This window comes from Mus musculus, chromosome 17, assembly GCF_000001635.26.
Source record: "Mus musculus strain C57BL/6J chromosome 17, GRCm38.p6 C57BL/6J".
In the NCBI taxonomy this organism is placed as follows: Eukaryota; Metazoa; Chordata; class Mammalia; order Rodentia; family Muridae; genus Mus; species Mus musculus.
The window spans coordinates 22,421,711-22,438,520 of NC_000083.6; the positions used below are offsets into that span (position 1 = coordinate 22,421,711).

Genomic DNA, 16,810 nt, shown 5'->3' on the forward strand with positions numbered 1-16,810 from the left:
TCTAAGCCTCTGTGCTAGGGGAAGACAGCTGGAAAATAGATTCACATGGTTCTAGCACAGAGATATGGAAAAAGCAGGATAGACCTGGGAGATGAGAAAATCTCTGTCTCAGAGAGAATATCCTTAGTAAATATAGACTAGAATTCTGAGGTCGACAAACTAGAGTCCTACTTTCTGAACAGCACACATAGCTATTTGAGCTTTTCTTACTTTAAACAATTCATGTTGAAACAAGTGATAGTGACCTTTGAATGGAAGGCTCAGAAATGTAGAAAAATGTCTGTTCATAAGTAGCTGTGCATTTGAGGAAGTGTCAATTCCAGATTTTATAAAAGCCATGCATCGTGGATTTCATAGAAGAAACATATAAAACCCTGGTTTATTCATGCCTTCCCAGAATACCCTCTTAATCTCCATGAATTTGAAGCTGCAGTTCTGTTTTTTTGTTTTCAATTGAAGATATGGAAAGGATTATGTCACGGAACACATTCATTTGCAATAAACAATACTGCTGAAATTGAAAAACAGCATCTCTCACTGGTGCAAGAATATTTGATTTGTTGCTGATAGACTTGACAACATTTGTCAGCCTGTATGTTAAAGACAAGAGTGATAAAGTGATGTGTCAGGCACAAATGCTCGTTCATTTGAACATACATGCAAAAATACTCATAAAATACTTGCAGAGAGATTCCAAGATCACATCAAAAATATCACCAAACATGATCAAATAGGCTTTGAAGGGGTAGTTCAATGTACAAAAATCAACAAATATAAACCACTATACAATATTGCAAAAAGACATGATCATCTCATTCCATGCAAAAAAGGTCTTTGACAAAATTGAATATCCCTTCTCCATAAAAGTCCTGTAGAGATAAAAGATATGAGACACATCTAAACATAATGAAGGCAGGTTACAGTCTGCCTTAATCCTGGAACCAGGATTAAGTTAAATGAAGAGAAACTCAAAGCACTTCCACTAAAATCAGGAACAAGCCAAGAATATCCACACTTTCCATATCTATTTAATAAAATAATTGAAGTCTTAGCTAAAGCAGTTAAGACTACTGAGAGAGATACAAAAAGATACACAGTAGATTGAAAAGGAAGAAGTCAAATACCCTTATTTGCAAATGATATTATAGTATACTTGTGACCCAAGAATTTCCACCAGGCAACTCTATAACTCAAACACACTTTCCCCAAAGTAGCTGAATACAAAATTAAAGCTATTAAATCAATAGGTTTCCTATATACAAATGACAAAGGGACTAAGGGAAAAAATTAGGAAAGCAACACCTTTCACAATAGCCTCAAAAAAAAAAAAAAAAAAAAAAAAGAGTATGTTGGTGTTAACTTTAACCAAACCAGTATATGACCTGTATGATACAACTTCAAGTCTTTGAAGAAAGGAAATTGAAGAAGACAATTAGGAAGTAGAATGGCTATTCTACCAAAAGCAGTCTACATATTCAACACATTCTTTATCCAAATTCCAGCCTGTATCTTACAGACCAGAGTGATAAAGTGATGTGCTAGGCACAAATGTCCTTCCCCTTGAAAATCCATTCATTTCTATGTTCATTTTCCTTACCATCCTGATCCTGACCATGAATCCCCTGTGCTTGAAATTTTAAATAATGCAAACTCACCACATTTTATTTTTTCCTGGCTATCAAGATTCTGTTGTGCTATCATTATATTTTCACTTACACAAATTGGGTCTTATGCTGATGTTTTCATTCATATTATGGTTGCTATGCTATTTACAGAGAAATATTCGGGAAAAGTATTTGCATTACCTAGTCTCTTTGCTATTGTGGCCAGGACAATGCTCCTGGAGTTTAACTTTATTCATGCTTTCCAAGTGCCCTGTTCTACCACTTGCAGTTTCTACCAAGTGTCCTTTACCCCTGCAGCTCCCCCGTGAGCTTGCACAGCTCTCCTCTTATTATTATCTGTCCCATACGTTTTTATCCACATTTTCATATGATTAGTCTTTCTTGTATTTCACATGTTTTAAGACTGGCTTTGGGAAGAAGCCAGGCTTTTTTACTTACTTTTAGTATTTTGTGTAGGGAATGGAAGGAAAGAAATCAGAATTGTGGGTATTGGTTGCCATTTGCTGAGCGTTTTTAAAAGCTCAGAAGGCTTGTATCTTAACTTCTTAGTTAGGCTGCCCATCTTTTATCTGAGGGGTTCAGAACTCAATTGGGACTCAGATATTGGGGTGCAGCGTCCTTACTTATCCTGTTCTGGTGTGAAAGCATATCGGAGGCTGTGCAGAGCAGGTCTAGGGCAGCCTGGCTGCTGGAGCTTTGTAGCAGGCTGCTTGAGACTGAGTGGGAGGGGCCGGAACCTCCCTGGGGCGTGGGTACTTGTCGGGCGGGGAGGGGGCCAGCAAAAAGAAAAAACCAGAGGGTCTAGGAAAGTAATTACGGAAAAGAAAGCGCCTGGCTTGAAGTGTTTGGGGGGAACCACGTGACCGGAACCGGGGCCGTAGTGGGCGGGTCTAGGAGAGCAGCTCCAAAGATCAAGTCAGATAGGAAAATTCACCATTCCCTTAGGTACTTAAGTGAACAACTTGTTCTCTAACCGGGGGCTGGTTTTCCTGTCCTGGTTATTTCTGGACCTAGGGAAAACTCGGGCCTGGAAGAGTCAGCCGTCAGCTGTGCAGCGGCGGACACCGCAGCCCCGCGGCCCTGGAACCTCCCAGGTCAGAGGCGCTGCGGGGCTGGAAAACGGGCGGGAGCCGAGGTGGGGGTAAGGGGGGGGGGGGGGATGGTTTCCCTGGACGCTGCTCTCCCAATTCTGTTGTGGATATCTTACGGTTGTCAGGAAGTTTGAGATCCTGTGAACTGGGATTTATCGTGATTTTTTTCATTCATCGTACATTTACCAGAATATTCAGTCATAAAATTACCCATAAAATATCTGGTAGAGCAGTTGCATTATTATATGCTGTTAGTTATTGTAACAGTTCCTGGAATGTAAATTCATTCATGCTTTCTAACTGCCTCGTTTTACTAATTGCTTATTCAAGAGAACGCCTTTGGCTCTGGTTAATAGGTATCCTCCAAGAGCTTTGTATATAATTGTCATATGAGGAAACGGTACAGATTTTTTTTTGAACCAGGAAGTGTTGGAAGCCGACCGCGGCTCACATGAACCGGATTTCACCTGGAAGCCAAGCTGGGGCTGAAAAGAGAGGGGAACTAGGCGGTGGAGAGAAAAATGGAGCTAAGTCAAGATTCCTGATCAAAGCTCAAATGTTTAATGGCAAATGCGCTTATAAAGGGGGGGGGGGGTGTGGTGGGGGTGGGGGAGGCCCATTCCCGCCAGTTCATCCTTGGAGCCTGGAACCAGCTGCAGGAATAGTCTCCGTCCCAGCTGGTAGCAGCAGTGGCTGAACAATAGAGTGATCTAGGTAGGAAGGCTCTACCCAAGGTAATCTCCTTAGTGGCAGCAAGTTCAAGGTCTGGCTTAGCCTGCTTCAGGCTGGGGGGAGGTTACTAGAAAGTAGACCGTATGGAGCACTACAGTTATTGCAGTAAACATTAACATTTATTAAGCATACTTTTTATTGCCCATGAATTATTCATCTGAGATGTATGCAGTTTAGGATGTAAGTAAAGCATTGAGAAATGGGTCCGTTTACAGGAAGCCTACAGCCAATATCAAATTAAATGAAGAGAAATTCAAAGCAATTGCAATAAAATCAGGAACAAACTAGGCCATTCACTTTCTCCACGATGTCTATTCAATATGAAACTTGAATTCTTAGCTAGCACAAGAAGACCGCTGAAGGAAATAAAGAAAATAAACATTGGATTACAGAGGAAAAAGTAAAAATCTTATTTGTAAATGATATGACAGTATATATAGGTGACCCAAAAAATTCCACCAGGGAACTTCTACAACTGAGAGAAAACTTTCCCCAAAATAACTGAAGACCAAATTAATGCACAAAAATCAAAAGATTGTTGTTGTGAGACTTTTAAGGACTGCATCTGTTTTACGAGGGGTTAAATTGGTCTATTTGTTTATCTGATGTTGATTTCACTTTAGAATATGGAAGCTATTACTTAAATTATCCATTTCTTTTAGATTTTTATCAATTATGTGGAGTAGACATTTTAAATGTGCTTTATGATTCTCTGGTTTTCCTCTGGGTCTGTTGTTATGCCACATTTTTGTTTCTGATTTTGTTAATTTAGATCTTTTCTCTCACCCTTATAGTTAGTTTGGATAAGGGTTTGTTGATCTTGTTGATTTTGTCAAAGAACAAACTCTTTGTTTCATTGATTAGTTGTATTGTTTCTATATTTCTATATAATTGATTTCAGCCCTGAGTAAGATTATTTCTTGTTGTCTAGGTTTAGTTTCTTTCTTACTTCCATCTTAACCCATTTTTTAGTACAATAGAGTTGTTCACTTTCTATTTGTTTGTGAGCACTGTACAACTGAATTCTTTAAGACAGAGCCAAATAACACTGCTTATTTCTGCATCTTAGATAGCCACCAGCTTCTCCATAAACCACTGAGTTTTCAAAAAGGACTTTCTGTTTCCCATAGTAGAGCTCCCTTTACGTGATTCCCAGAAGACAAAATCGTTCCTGACTTAGCACTACCACAGTATCACTATCTAGTGATGAAAGCCCAGGATGAATTCAGCAGTAGGGTTGAATGGGCTGAGAGACTTGATTTCTTGAGACTTTACTATGAGGTTCAGATATCTGGGTGCAGTGTCCTACTAGTTCAGGTCTAGGCTGTCAGAAATCATGTGGGGAGGCTGTGCAGAGTAGGTCCAAAGCCAGCCTGGCAGCTGCAGCTGTAAGGCAAGCTGTCTGAATCTGAGTGGAAGAGACCTCTTCAGGAGGCCTCGATAGTATTAGGACCAGGAGAGTGAAGAGGAAAAGAAAGTAATGGGATAGACTCTTAAAAAGGTAATTAAGGACGAGAAAGCTCCTGGTCTGAAAGGGGGTTAGGGCTGCTCCAAAGATCCAGGCCAGAGTGAAAGGAAAAGCCACCTTGCCTTTACTACCTGGAGGAGCCACGTGGTTCCTAACCACGGGCCTTTTACCCAAGCCTCCGGTTTGTTTGGAAACCCTAAAACTATTCTAACATGCAGTTTCCTTGATGCTGGCTGGGAGAGTCAGCAGTTAGCCCAGCAGGAGCAGGAACCTCAGCCCTGAACCTCCTAGGTGTGAGGGGCTGGGAAACTGGTGGGCTTGGAGCAGGTGTGTGTTTTCTGCAGCTGCTCTTAAGGATGCTTCCCTCTGATATCCTATGAACCTGGGTTTATCTTGAACTTTTCATCTATATTCTGGTTGGTACAGTAGTTTTCAACATTATCTCTTAGAGCATTTTTTTTTAAACTATGTGTAGTTTGTACACGGGGTTGCCTTCGCTACAGCAGTTGCAAAGCTCTAATTCAAATTCATACGTGTATTTTTACCTCCCTTTATCCACCATTTGCCTGTGCAAGAGAGTGTACTTTGGCCTGAGAAATTGGCATCCCCAAGGGAGCTTCATAGCTATTAGTAATATCAGGAACCATTGCAGATTTGATTGAATCGGAAAGGAAGGGTCCAGAGTGAGCCTGGCCGTGAGAGCAGTGAGGCTGGGAGTTGGGGAAAGGAAAAGAAGTGAGAAGAGAGCAGGAGGCAAGAAAGCACCTAGGCAAAGATGTCCCTTTAATACTGTTTCCTTTTGGGCCCTGGGACAATGAGCTGCGGTGTATATTTTACATATCAAAGCAGACTTGGTCTCCAGATTCCCCTCCCCCACCCCCAGCACCCCTCAATCCCTACCTGGTATACCCTGTCCCAACTCTGAACTTTCCAGCCCAGAGGCTGGGCTGACCTGCCTCCAAGAGGCTCTTCCCTATTTAGCCCAGATATTTTGCATGTTCTGTTGCACCCTTCTCTCATTCTCTCCCCTTCCTCACTCTCTGTCTTGCTCTTCTCTCTGCATGCTGGCTCATTCACTGTTTCTCTCCCCTCCCCCTATGGTGACTCCCCTGGCCTCAATCCCAGGGGCCAGTGAGCTACCCCCAGAGCCTCTTCCCAATAAACCTGCAATTAATATATTTTTTCTGATTTGAATTGGCTCATTTCACTGGCAGAGAAATAACCTATCAGATATATTGATGGGCCTGAGTAAGCCATTTATCCTGCCTTTCTTTGAGGCCTAACAAGTTCTTGGCCATGCTGTGAGAGGATGATATTTGGCCAAGCTATTTTTTTTTATAGCTAGTAAACTCAGTATAAATTGGAACAAAATGAGAAAACACTTTTTCAATAATTATGTTTGCTCATATACATTAGAAAAATGTCTTTAACTGAAGAAAAGCACTGTGCTCATGCATGCGTGGCCAAACATTTGTTTCCTGGTTTGTTGACATTGAGTTCTGTGACTGTAGACTTCTTCCAGGAGTGGGAATGCCTAGACCCTGCAGTCAGGGCTTTTTTTTTTCTCCCCAGAAACCTTCTTATAGAGAAGTGCAGCAGTATGAATTGTGTAGGTCAGAATAGTTTTCTTGCAGTCTTCTTTGCTCCTCCTCAGGTTTCTTGGGAAAACTACTCTACACGTGTGTGAACTCTGTGTATGAGTCTCATCTCGTAGAATAAAATGAAATCCTCTGCGCAAAAGAGACATTTGTCATGTTCTTTCATGTTTATCCTTTAGGCAAGTGTGAGCATCTTTCATTTTTGTTCGTTGAAAAGTTCCAGGTACTTTCTGAAGAATTTCTTTCCCATATGCAGGTCTGTCTCCCACTGCTCATCCTAATCTGTTTACCCATGAATCAGAACTCAGAACACTGGATGGTGACTACAACAAAGGATCCAGGTATGTTAGAGAGATTGAGCAAGGGGTGCAGTGGGTCTCAAGTGACAGTAGAAAGAGGATAGGACATGAAATTCTATTTGTCAGTTTCTCTCTTTTATAAAGATTAATTTATTTTTATTTATATGAGTACACAGTAGCTGTTTTCAGACACACCAGGAGAGGACGTCGGATCCCATTACAAATGGTTATGAGCTACATTCAGTTCTCAGAAATTGAACTCAGGACCTCTGGAAGAGCAGTCAGTGCTCTTATCTGCTGTGCCATCTCTCCAGCCCCACCAGTTTCTCTTTAATTAATAATTCTAGAGGATTTCACTGAGAATAATATTATGTGTAGTAATATTGATTTCCAGTTTAGGCTGTACAATAAGCGATCAGCTGTTCTCAGTATTTGCTTATTTTGAGACTCTGAAATGACTGTTGCCCATGAAAAATAAAGTTTCATTGACTTGAACCTGAAGCAGCATCAGGCTATGGGTGTGAACTGAGACATTTCAACATGTAGCTAATGTCAGTAATAGATTCCCTTCTAAGACCTTATTGTTGGCTTTTCTCTCTTCTCCCTCTACAATTTCCTTGTTTTGTACTGTTTGCTTTAGTTTTGTGTCTCTTTGCCTTTATTATGCTGAAGTAAGTTCCTGCTGTCCTCACATGTTGAGAGCTTTTGTACTGAGGAAAGTCTTTTTTTTTTTTTTTGCATAGGGCTTTCGTGTATCTATTGACATATCACTCACAGTTTCTGCATCATTGGTGTCTTACACTGATTAGTTTATAAACGTTAAGACGTTGAAGTCTTGAATTGGTGTGAACTCAGCTTTTTGTCCATTTCCATGAAATTTACAGCCAGTTTCTGTGTCTGTAGATCCTGGGAACTGATCTGTGATTTTTCTTTGCGTGTATTTCTCTGGGCTCTCTTGCCTTGGGTATCCAGGGAAAGCCAGCCTTGTATGATGACTTTTTAGTGTTCTTCTTCTTTGTGTATTAGGCAATATTCTCCCTTTGATATTAGTGTAATGTTTGTCTAAGAAAAGGAAAGTTTCATGTTAATATGTCCTGTCCTCAGACACTGTTAGAGGAAACTTCCTGCAGGTGGTTGATTTATTCAGTTATTTCTAAGAACTCTTGAATTCTGATTTATTTGTGTATGACTTTCTTCATCTCTGAATAAGGTAACACTGCCATCATTGTCATACATTGCAGTGTCCCCTTTTTAGCTTTAGTTCTGTGACACAGAGAGTCACTCTTAGTTTCATTAGTTGAACATTGTTTTGTCTGTACTTTAATCTCTGCATAGGAACAAGTTGATATGTTGACACATTCTATTGTCTTTGAGTCTATTTCATTAATTTCTATTTACCTGATGAATATCTTTTAAATTCTAAGGCAGACTGATGCTTCCATGCTTATATGTCAGGTACACAATTATGGACAAAGGTCTTTGCCTATAAGTACCTCCTGTTGCCATAGTTGTCAATGCATCTTTGTCACCCTACTTCTGTGTCTTTCCTGATCTGGCACTCACCCAGATAATGTTAGAAAGTGCTGGGTGGTCTGTGAATTTAGTCTCATTGTTTATTGTGCTATATCTTCACAGTAGGTGGTAAGGGACAGTTAAAGGCACATGGTGTAGCTCAGCAGTAAAGGGCACTTTTTTGTTTGTTTGTTTGTTTTGTTTTTGCAGTTTCCAGATTCAGTTTACAATATTCCAAAACTCAAGTTCCAAAGTATCTGTTGTCCTCTTATGGCTGTTGTAGGCTCTGCATCCATGAAGCACACAGACCTACATGCAGGCTAAAATACCCCTCCAAACAAATTTAAAATAAATAAACCTTACTTAAATAAATAAATAAATAAATAAATAAATAAATAAATAAATAAACTATGAACTATCTGGAGGTACTGAAAAAGTATTCAACATAATACAAGAACGAACATAGAGGTATCACTCCTAATGTGAGAGTAGACATGGAGCCTGGATTTGTGACAGGATAGCTGACACCTCATGTCAACATTGGAAGAGTTATGAATGATCCCTGTCTGTGACAAATAATGTTTGTGAACATGGACCCCATTGTGCAGAGCGTCCCATGCCCTTTGTGATGTGGGAAAAGAAGATTTTTCATACTGTTGATGAAGTTAGGTACATAGCAGTAACCTTTTTGAGGATCCACCCTAATTGTGGAAGGGTATATAATACAGAAAATAGGTGTGTGGCAGAACCTTCCCCTAATGAATAAAAATTTCATGGGACCAATCAATGGCCAGTGAATAAAGAAGGTGGGCTGGGAGTTTTAGAGAGGGGAGAGAGAGGAGAGACAGGGGAGAAGATGGAGGAAGAGAAAGATGATCCAGTCTGCATGTGACTTTAAATAGCCACAGGTAGCTATGAATATCTTAAAAGGGGTGGATAATTACAGGACAGTTTGTCTTATCTAGGTGGGCAGTTTATATCAATTGGCTCTGAGTTTGTTGTATAGATGTTTTGTGAGGTGAGAATTTACTGATATAAATACAACTGATAAATTACAAGCCTTTAGAATTTTGATTTTTACCTGGTTATTGGGATTTGTGTCAGCTAGCCACAGGGGGTGGATGGCTAGGAATGTTGAGCAGACTCCGCAGCAAGAGAACCACAAGATGGGCTGTCATGTCAGTGCATGGGGCTAGCCATGGAGGTGGCAAGACTGCTCGGGCCAGAGAGTAGCCGGCCATAGTGTGGGATGGTGCTTTTTTAATATTTCCTGCAACATAGGTGTTATCTAGCATCCCATGGACAATGAAGTCTGCTATGGAAGCAAAGTGAATTGTGTCAAATGCTACAGTTTTCTTATTCTAAGGTATAACCACAGGCTCCAAGATTTCAAGCATCTTCTATGATTAGTCAGATGTCATGTAGGAAGGACATGTTCCTGCTCTAAATAGTTCATGTTTAGGAAATAGGACTCAGTATCTGCTACTGAAGTACAGTAAGTTGGGTTAAGGGCCCTGTGTCCTATGTCACACCCAACAAACTCTTCCATGTTGTTTATATGTAAAATGCATGGAAACCAAGCACATTGAGTGACATTCTCACTGTCACACTCACTCCAGTGCAGTGATTTGCAGTTGAGCTCCTGAGGTCCTGAAAATTGTACCATACTCTAAGGAAAGTGTACTGGGAGTTTTTTCACCTTCATCTCTACACTGCTGTCAAATTCCCTGTTGCTGCTGTGACTTTCACTGACTGCATGGAACCACCTTCAGAGGGATCCCATTTCTATTGCTGCTCATTAGGTCCTTCCCCTTTTGTTACTTTACAAACAAGGAGTTCCCCATTCCTGTGTCATCTTGTTTCTACTGTGTATGTTAGTGGAGCTTTTGAGTGATGTCTTTTTTCTTCCTCACGGTTGAGGATTTCTTTCCTGTTTTCTCATATTTTAGTTTTCAGAGCTACAGTCTGATGCCTTTGTAGTATTTTTTTTTTGATACTATGAATTTTCTGTTTTTACTTGTTTCTTCTTGCTAAAATAATTGTGTGTTCTAAATTCCTCATATATAGTTGCATTTAGTTTCTAGAGATTTAATTTTTTTTATTTGTCTTGATCTTTAAAATTTTCTTGACTTTTGCTTGCATTTGGTCATTTAAGAAATTTGAACCTATTATAGAAAGTTATGGAAAATGTAATTTGCTGTGGAAGAATTGAGAAATGATGGGGATAAAATACAGAGTGCCTCTGGCTTATGACTGGATAAGATTGTAAGATCCCCAAAGCTGGGCCTCCGCTCAAGTCCTGGGATGAGCTGGCCAGCACCCCAGTGTCCCGAGAGAAAACCACACCTGATGCAAACTGCAAGAGGTTTTATTATCAGCAAGCTGAGGACGAAGTTCCTCTGCAGTGCAGGGAAGGGGAGTTCGACCCTGAGTGGTGACAGTAGGGGGCTTTTAACAGCTAGCTGAGGAGTTGGGAGGAGAGTTGGGAGGAGTTGGGAGGAGTTGGGAAGAGTTCTTCTCTTCCGGGTGTCCTTGGTAAAATTTACAAGGCAGGAGTGGGGAGTGAGTTCTTTCTGAATTTTTATCTCCGTGTCCTCGGCAAAGGAAGGCAGGCATCTCTGGTTGTACAGTATAGAAACAAAAAGGCTTTTTGCTAGCTATAGAGAACAAAGAGCTTCTTTCTAGCTGTATTTTTAAAGATCAGGGAAAACAAGCTTGGGGAACATCCAGGGACTTTACCTTCCAGGGAGAAACGCTCTAAGTCGGGGTCTCACAAAATCAATTGGGTATGATGTTAGTGATAAGTGTCATCTGCTGTCTCATCCTTACCCTAATATTCTTCAATAAGAAATCATAGAAATTTACAGTAACTGTTAAAGGCAATTATATCACGTGATACAAATATATCTTTGGACTTCAGCAGGCATCATGCACAAACACTGAGCACACACACGTACACGGTGCAAAAATACTACTACATATAAGCTAAAATAAAAATACAATAAAAATGTTTAAAAGCAATGAGGCCAAATGGGACACGAGATTGATTTTGCCCTATTATGTTTATATATAAATGGTTCTAGAATATTCTACTGTACATCATCTCATGATTAGCCTATTACACACATTACTGACTTCCTGTATAATAATTAATCGTAGTAAAAACATAATTTATTTGACTGTGCATGTGTATGATGATGTCCTTATTCCATTAGTATCATTTTCTTGTATCCATATGAATAATAGCTAAATTTATTACCTTCATTTAAGCATTTTTGCTGCAAGGTTTGTTACCTGATATTTTAACTTTGTAAGCTTCAGTAGTTCTTTTATATTCTTTTCCATTTGTGGTCAGTTTCTCTGTTTTCTGATATAATGACAGTAGGACCTTGATAAGGATTGTTTTGTATCTCTACAGACTATTAAATTGTCTGTTTTGTCTTCCCATTGATTTCTTTTGTTTTATAATAGTTTCCACTGTAATAATTTTAATTGATTTTGAAGTCTCAGTTTAATCTTTTGAAGGTCTTGAATGTTCTGAGCTTTATCAAAATTCCACATTTAATTAGGATTACTTTGTTCAGAAACAAAATTCTTAACATATGTAGAAAAACAGAAACCTCCTTTCCAATTGCATTCCCATGTTTGTATGAGAACGTTTTACCCTTCTGGCACTGTTCACATGTCATGTATGGAATTTCTGTTTTGATTTATTGTAACTGTTAAATACATGTTGATTAGTGAGTATTTGCTTATCAGTTCAGGGATGTATAGGAAGAAGTAATTACATACAAAGCTAGCTGTGATAATTGAAAGGTATACGGATTCTTTGCTTGTTTTATTGTTGATGAAGCTGCATGCTCATATGCATGATGACTGCAGGAAGTTTGAGCCCCGCTGACTCTGTTCCTCACTTCTTTCTGTTGCTTTGTCGAAAAGATTAGTTTCTAGACAATCTTGAGTATGTAGACTGACCAGGCGGAGAAGGAATCTTTGTGCATATTAGTTGAGAATTTTGTTTATTACTAAAGAACTGTAGAATGGAGATTCCAGCTGGAAGATTGGTTTCAGAATGAATCACAAGATACGTGAGCTGCTCACTGACCTGCTGTAACAGGGGTCCTTAGTGTCAAGTATAGTTCATCAGCACGTATCATTTCATTATGTTTCTTGTAAAATAAAATTGGTGTGTTTATCGAGCAAATGTGGAGACAAATGCATTGAGCAGGTGAAAGAATTTCCCATCTGTGATTGGAAGGGTGAACGTGTGAACTGTTAACTCTCTGGAGCAGCATCAGGGAGCCTGGTATCAAGAGGGCACCTGTGAGAACCTAAAACCTTGGACTATATTCTGATTCAATTAATAATTTTTATTCAAATCCTGCAGAAGGCAGCTGCAGAAATGAAGTCAGTCTTCTTTCTTGTTTCTTTGTAAGATTTCATTAAATTTTCACATTTATCTAACTTTCCGTGTCAGAGCATGGTTAGGAGATTACTTTTTTGGTCCTCATCTCCTAAATGGCTCTACCTCTGAAAGAGATCCCCCTTCGCCATCTGCTGTGAGCAGTCTGTAGGCAGGCAGGTAAGGTCTCAGCCTCAGGGCCCCTCTCAGCCTTGATGAAAGAAATGCTGATGAACTCAATCTTATGAGGCATTTTGATGATCAACATAGAGGACTCATGTCCAGAAGTTTTTTTCCTCGCATAATCATCATCTTCTGTCTCTAGGTTTTCCATTTTCCCACTGTGTCTTCCAGGATGTTTCTTTGTCTTGGGTCAGAATAAAGAAGATAGAAAAGATGGCAGGAGACCTTACACAAGCTATGTCTTATGCCATACTAGGTTTGTTTTGTTTTATGAGATTGAGTTATGCTATGTTTCAGCTCTGGCTGTCCTGGAACTTGATTTGTAGACCAGGCTGGCCTTGAACGCTTAGATCTACCACTCTCTCCCTCCTGAAAGAGGGATTAATCCCTGAGTGCTGGGATTAGAGTCATGTGTCATCACCACCCAGTGTCTAGCATCGTTATTAAGAAATAGAACATCTTTTTTTTTTTAAAGCTTTATTTATTATTATATCTAAGTACACTGTTTCTGTCTTCAGACGCACCAGAAGAGGGCATCAGATCTCATTACAGATGGTTGTGAGCCACCATGTGGTTGCTGGGATTTGAACTCAGGACTTTCAGAAGAGCAGTTAGTGCTCTTAACCACTGAGCCATCTCTCCAGCCCGAAATAGAACATCTTATATATAGTTTTTCCTAGAAACTAGAATGGGACAGTGTCAGCAAATTTTACAGCAGCAAGAAGCCTCACTCATGAAGTCTGAGCACAGTACTTTACTTTAAATATACACAACAACATAAAAGGAAGTTTGTCTTTGGGACCTTATAGGAAAACAACAGTAATAATCCCCCATTAGAGTTCACATGACCTATCATACTTCTTGTTCTTGATTAATTTTAGAAACGTGACATGAGTTGTCTCTGATATGAAGCCTTAAATCAAATCAGAAAATGGTAAAGCACCATGATGAAGGCAACCTAAAAAAAGAAAGAGGTTACTTTGGGTAATGCTTCCAGAGGGTAAGAGTCCACCATGGCAGGGAGGCCTGACAGCAAGCAGCATGTTGGTGAAATAGAAAGCTGATAGGTCACATCCTTAGCCACAATCACTAAGGAGGGAGAGGGAACAGAGGTGGTTTGTGGCTATTTTTTCCTCAGACCCTCTCGTCAGTGTCATGATTTATTCAATAGTCTTCCAATAGCTAAATTTCCCAGAACATCTGACCAGCTAGAGCTTACATTCAAGTACATAAGAAATGGGGCACATTCTTATTCTAACCAGTATACTCAGTCTTCTAATACTCATGCTATAATTGTGCCCAAAGGCACGTTTTTAGAGGGTTTTAATATCAATGTAGAAAATACACCTTTAATGTCTTGTTTGGCTTTTCTGTTTGTTTATTTCTATATCCCTGATTGGCCTATAATGTGATATGGAGACACTGCTGGCTTCTAACTCACATATATCTGCTTGTCTGAGCCTCCTGAGCACTAAGATCAAAGCTCTTCCTCACTGAGTCTGGCTAGAATTTCACTTTTATTTTATTTTTTTTATATTGCTGCTTTAATGCAGCAAGAATCTTGTTCATTTGTTTCACCTATAATTTAGTGGAGTGATCCAGCCCCTTCAGCTTGTATTGAAACTGATGTCTGTCTTCTCTGCGGTGGACAGGCTCTTTATTGAATTACTATGAGGCTTACAGAGTTCTTCATTTCTGGTTTCTTTTCCAGTTGAGGATTTCTGAGATTTTCGATTTCTGTAGATCATGATATTCACATCCTGCATTATTCTTACTATTTCCTCAGCCATTTGTGAGAGTTCTCTTGTTCTTGAATCAGCTTGTTCCCATCCTCTTGGAGTTCAGGAGCTTGTTTCCTCTTTCTGTCATTTGACATTGTTGAATAGCCTTCAAATTGTACTTTGCGTTCTGTATCTTGAATTTCATTTCACTGGGAGCACTGGTATTGCGTTAGTGATTTGAGGTAGGGATATTCTATCAAAGCTTGTCATATTGCTTTGCTTCCAGCCTGTCAGTTGTCTTCCTACCTGGCTTTAGGTTAGGATGTGGGGTTTTCAATGTGAGATTTTACTCTTAAGGGTTGATTGATAATCTAGGATGGGGGGTGGCAGGTAATAGGTTACAGCATACTACTAGATCTAGCTCTGGTCTCAGCAAGTAATAAGCATGTGAGAAGCCCTTGGGTATTTACCAGTTCCAAAACAGATTGACATGTGTGCTTTTGAGGTTTGTGGACAATTAATGAGGAATAAAAATTTGCTTAGTAAATGCTAGTATTTTGGACTATAAGTGTGTAGCTTTATAAAGTATGTTTTCTGAATCTTTCAGATATTTACTGGTTCCTCAAGGGATTAATTTCTTTTTCTTTTATTAGATATTTTCTTCATTTACATTTCAAATGCTATCCCAAAAGTCCCCTAAACCCTACCTCCACCCTGCTCCCCAACCCACCCACTCCTGCTTCCTGGCCCTGGCATTACCCTGTACTGGGACATATAATCTTCGCAAGAACAAGGGCATCTCCTCCCATTGATGGCAGACTAGGCCATCCTCTGCTACATATGCAACTAGAGAAACAGTTCTGGGGGGATACTGGTTACTTCATATTGTTGATCCTCCTATAGGGTTGCTGACCCCTTTAGCTCCTTGGGTACTTTCTCTAGCTCCTTCTTTAGGGGCCCTGTGTTCCATGCAATAGATGACTGTGAGCATCCACTTCTGTATTTGCCAGGCACTGGCTTAACCTCACAAGAGACAGCTATATCAGGGTCCTGTCAGCAGGCTCTTGTTGGCATCTGCCTAGTGGCTGGGTTTGGTGGTTGTTTATGGGGTAAAACTCCAAGTGGGGCAGTCTCTGGATGGTCATTCCTTCAGGCTCAGCTTTGAACTTTGTCTCTGTAACTGCTTCCATGGGTATTTTCGTTTCCCATTCTAAGAAGGAATGAAGTATCTACACTTTGGTCTTCCTTCTTCGGTTTCATGTGTTTTGAAAATTGTATCTTGGGTAGACTAAATTTCTGGGCTAATATCCGCTTATCAGTGAGTGCATATCACGTGTGTTCTTTGAGATTGGGTTACTTCACTCAGAATGATATCCTCCAGATCACTCGATTTGCCTAAGAATTTCATAAATTCATTGTTTTTAATAGCTGAATAGTACTCCATTGTGTAAATGTACCACATTTTCTGTATCCATTCCTCTGTTGAGAGACATCTGGTTTCTTTCCAGCTCCTGGCTTTCATAGAAAAAGCTGCTATGAACATAGTGGAGCATGTGTCATTATTACGAGTTGGAACATCTTCTGGGTATATGCCCAGGAGAGGTATTTCTTGATCTTCTGGTAGTACTATGTCCAATTTTGTGAGGAACCACCAAACTCATTTCCAGAGTGTTTGTACCAGCTTGCAATCCGACCAACAATGGAGGAATGTTCCTCCTTCTCCACATCCTCACCAGCATCTACTGTCACCTAAATTTTTGATCTTAGCCAGTCTGACTGGTGTGAGGTGGAATCTCAGGGTTGTTTTGATTTGCATTTCCCTGATGATTAAGGATGTTGAACATTTTTTCAGGTGCTTCTCAGCCCTTCAGTATTCCTCAGTTGAGAATTCTTTGTTTAGCTGTGTACCCCATTTTTTAATGGGGTTAGTAAAACTTCTTTCCCAATCTGTTGGTGGCCTTTTTGTCTTATTGACAATGTCTTTTGCCTTACAGAAGCTTTGTAATTTTATGAGGTCCCATTTGTTGATTCTTGATCTTACAGCTCAAGCCATTGTTGTTCTGTTCAGGAATTTTCCCCCTGTCGCATATCTTCGAGGCTTATCCCCACTTTGTCCTCTATAAGTTTCAGAGTCTCTGGTTTTATGTGGAGTTCCTTAATCCACTTAGATTTGACCTTA

The 16,810-nt window shown here is 40.0% G+C and overlaps 1 protein-coding gene across 9 annotated transcripts in view; it reads left to right on the plus strand.

Moving 5' to 3' along the window:
- The first annotated feature begins 2,471 nt into the window (after nt 1–2,471).
- Zfp946 (zinc finger protein 946) overlaps nt 2,472–16,810 on the plus strand; it is a 32,508-nt gene continuing 18,169 nt past the window's right edge. For 4 of the 9 annotated variants that reach the window (NM_001331195.1, NM_001331198.1, NM_001331196.1 and 1 more), the window contains exons 1-2: nt 2,492–2,719; nt 6,771–6,855. The gene's annotated coding sequence lies outside the window, so the exon portion shown is untranslated. Of the gene's footprint in view, nt 2,720–6,770; nt 6,856–16,810 lie in introns of all 9 variants that reach the window. The other 5 variants (XM_030250109.1, XM_017317693.2, XM_017317692.2 and 2 more) reach the window with 5 other exon arrangements.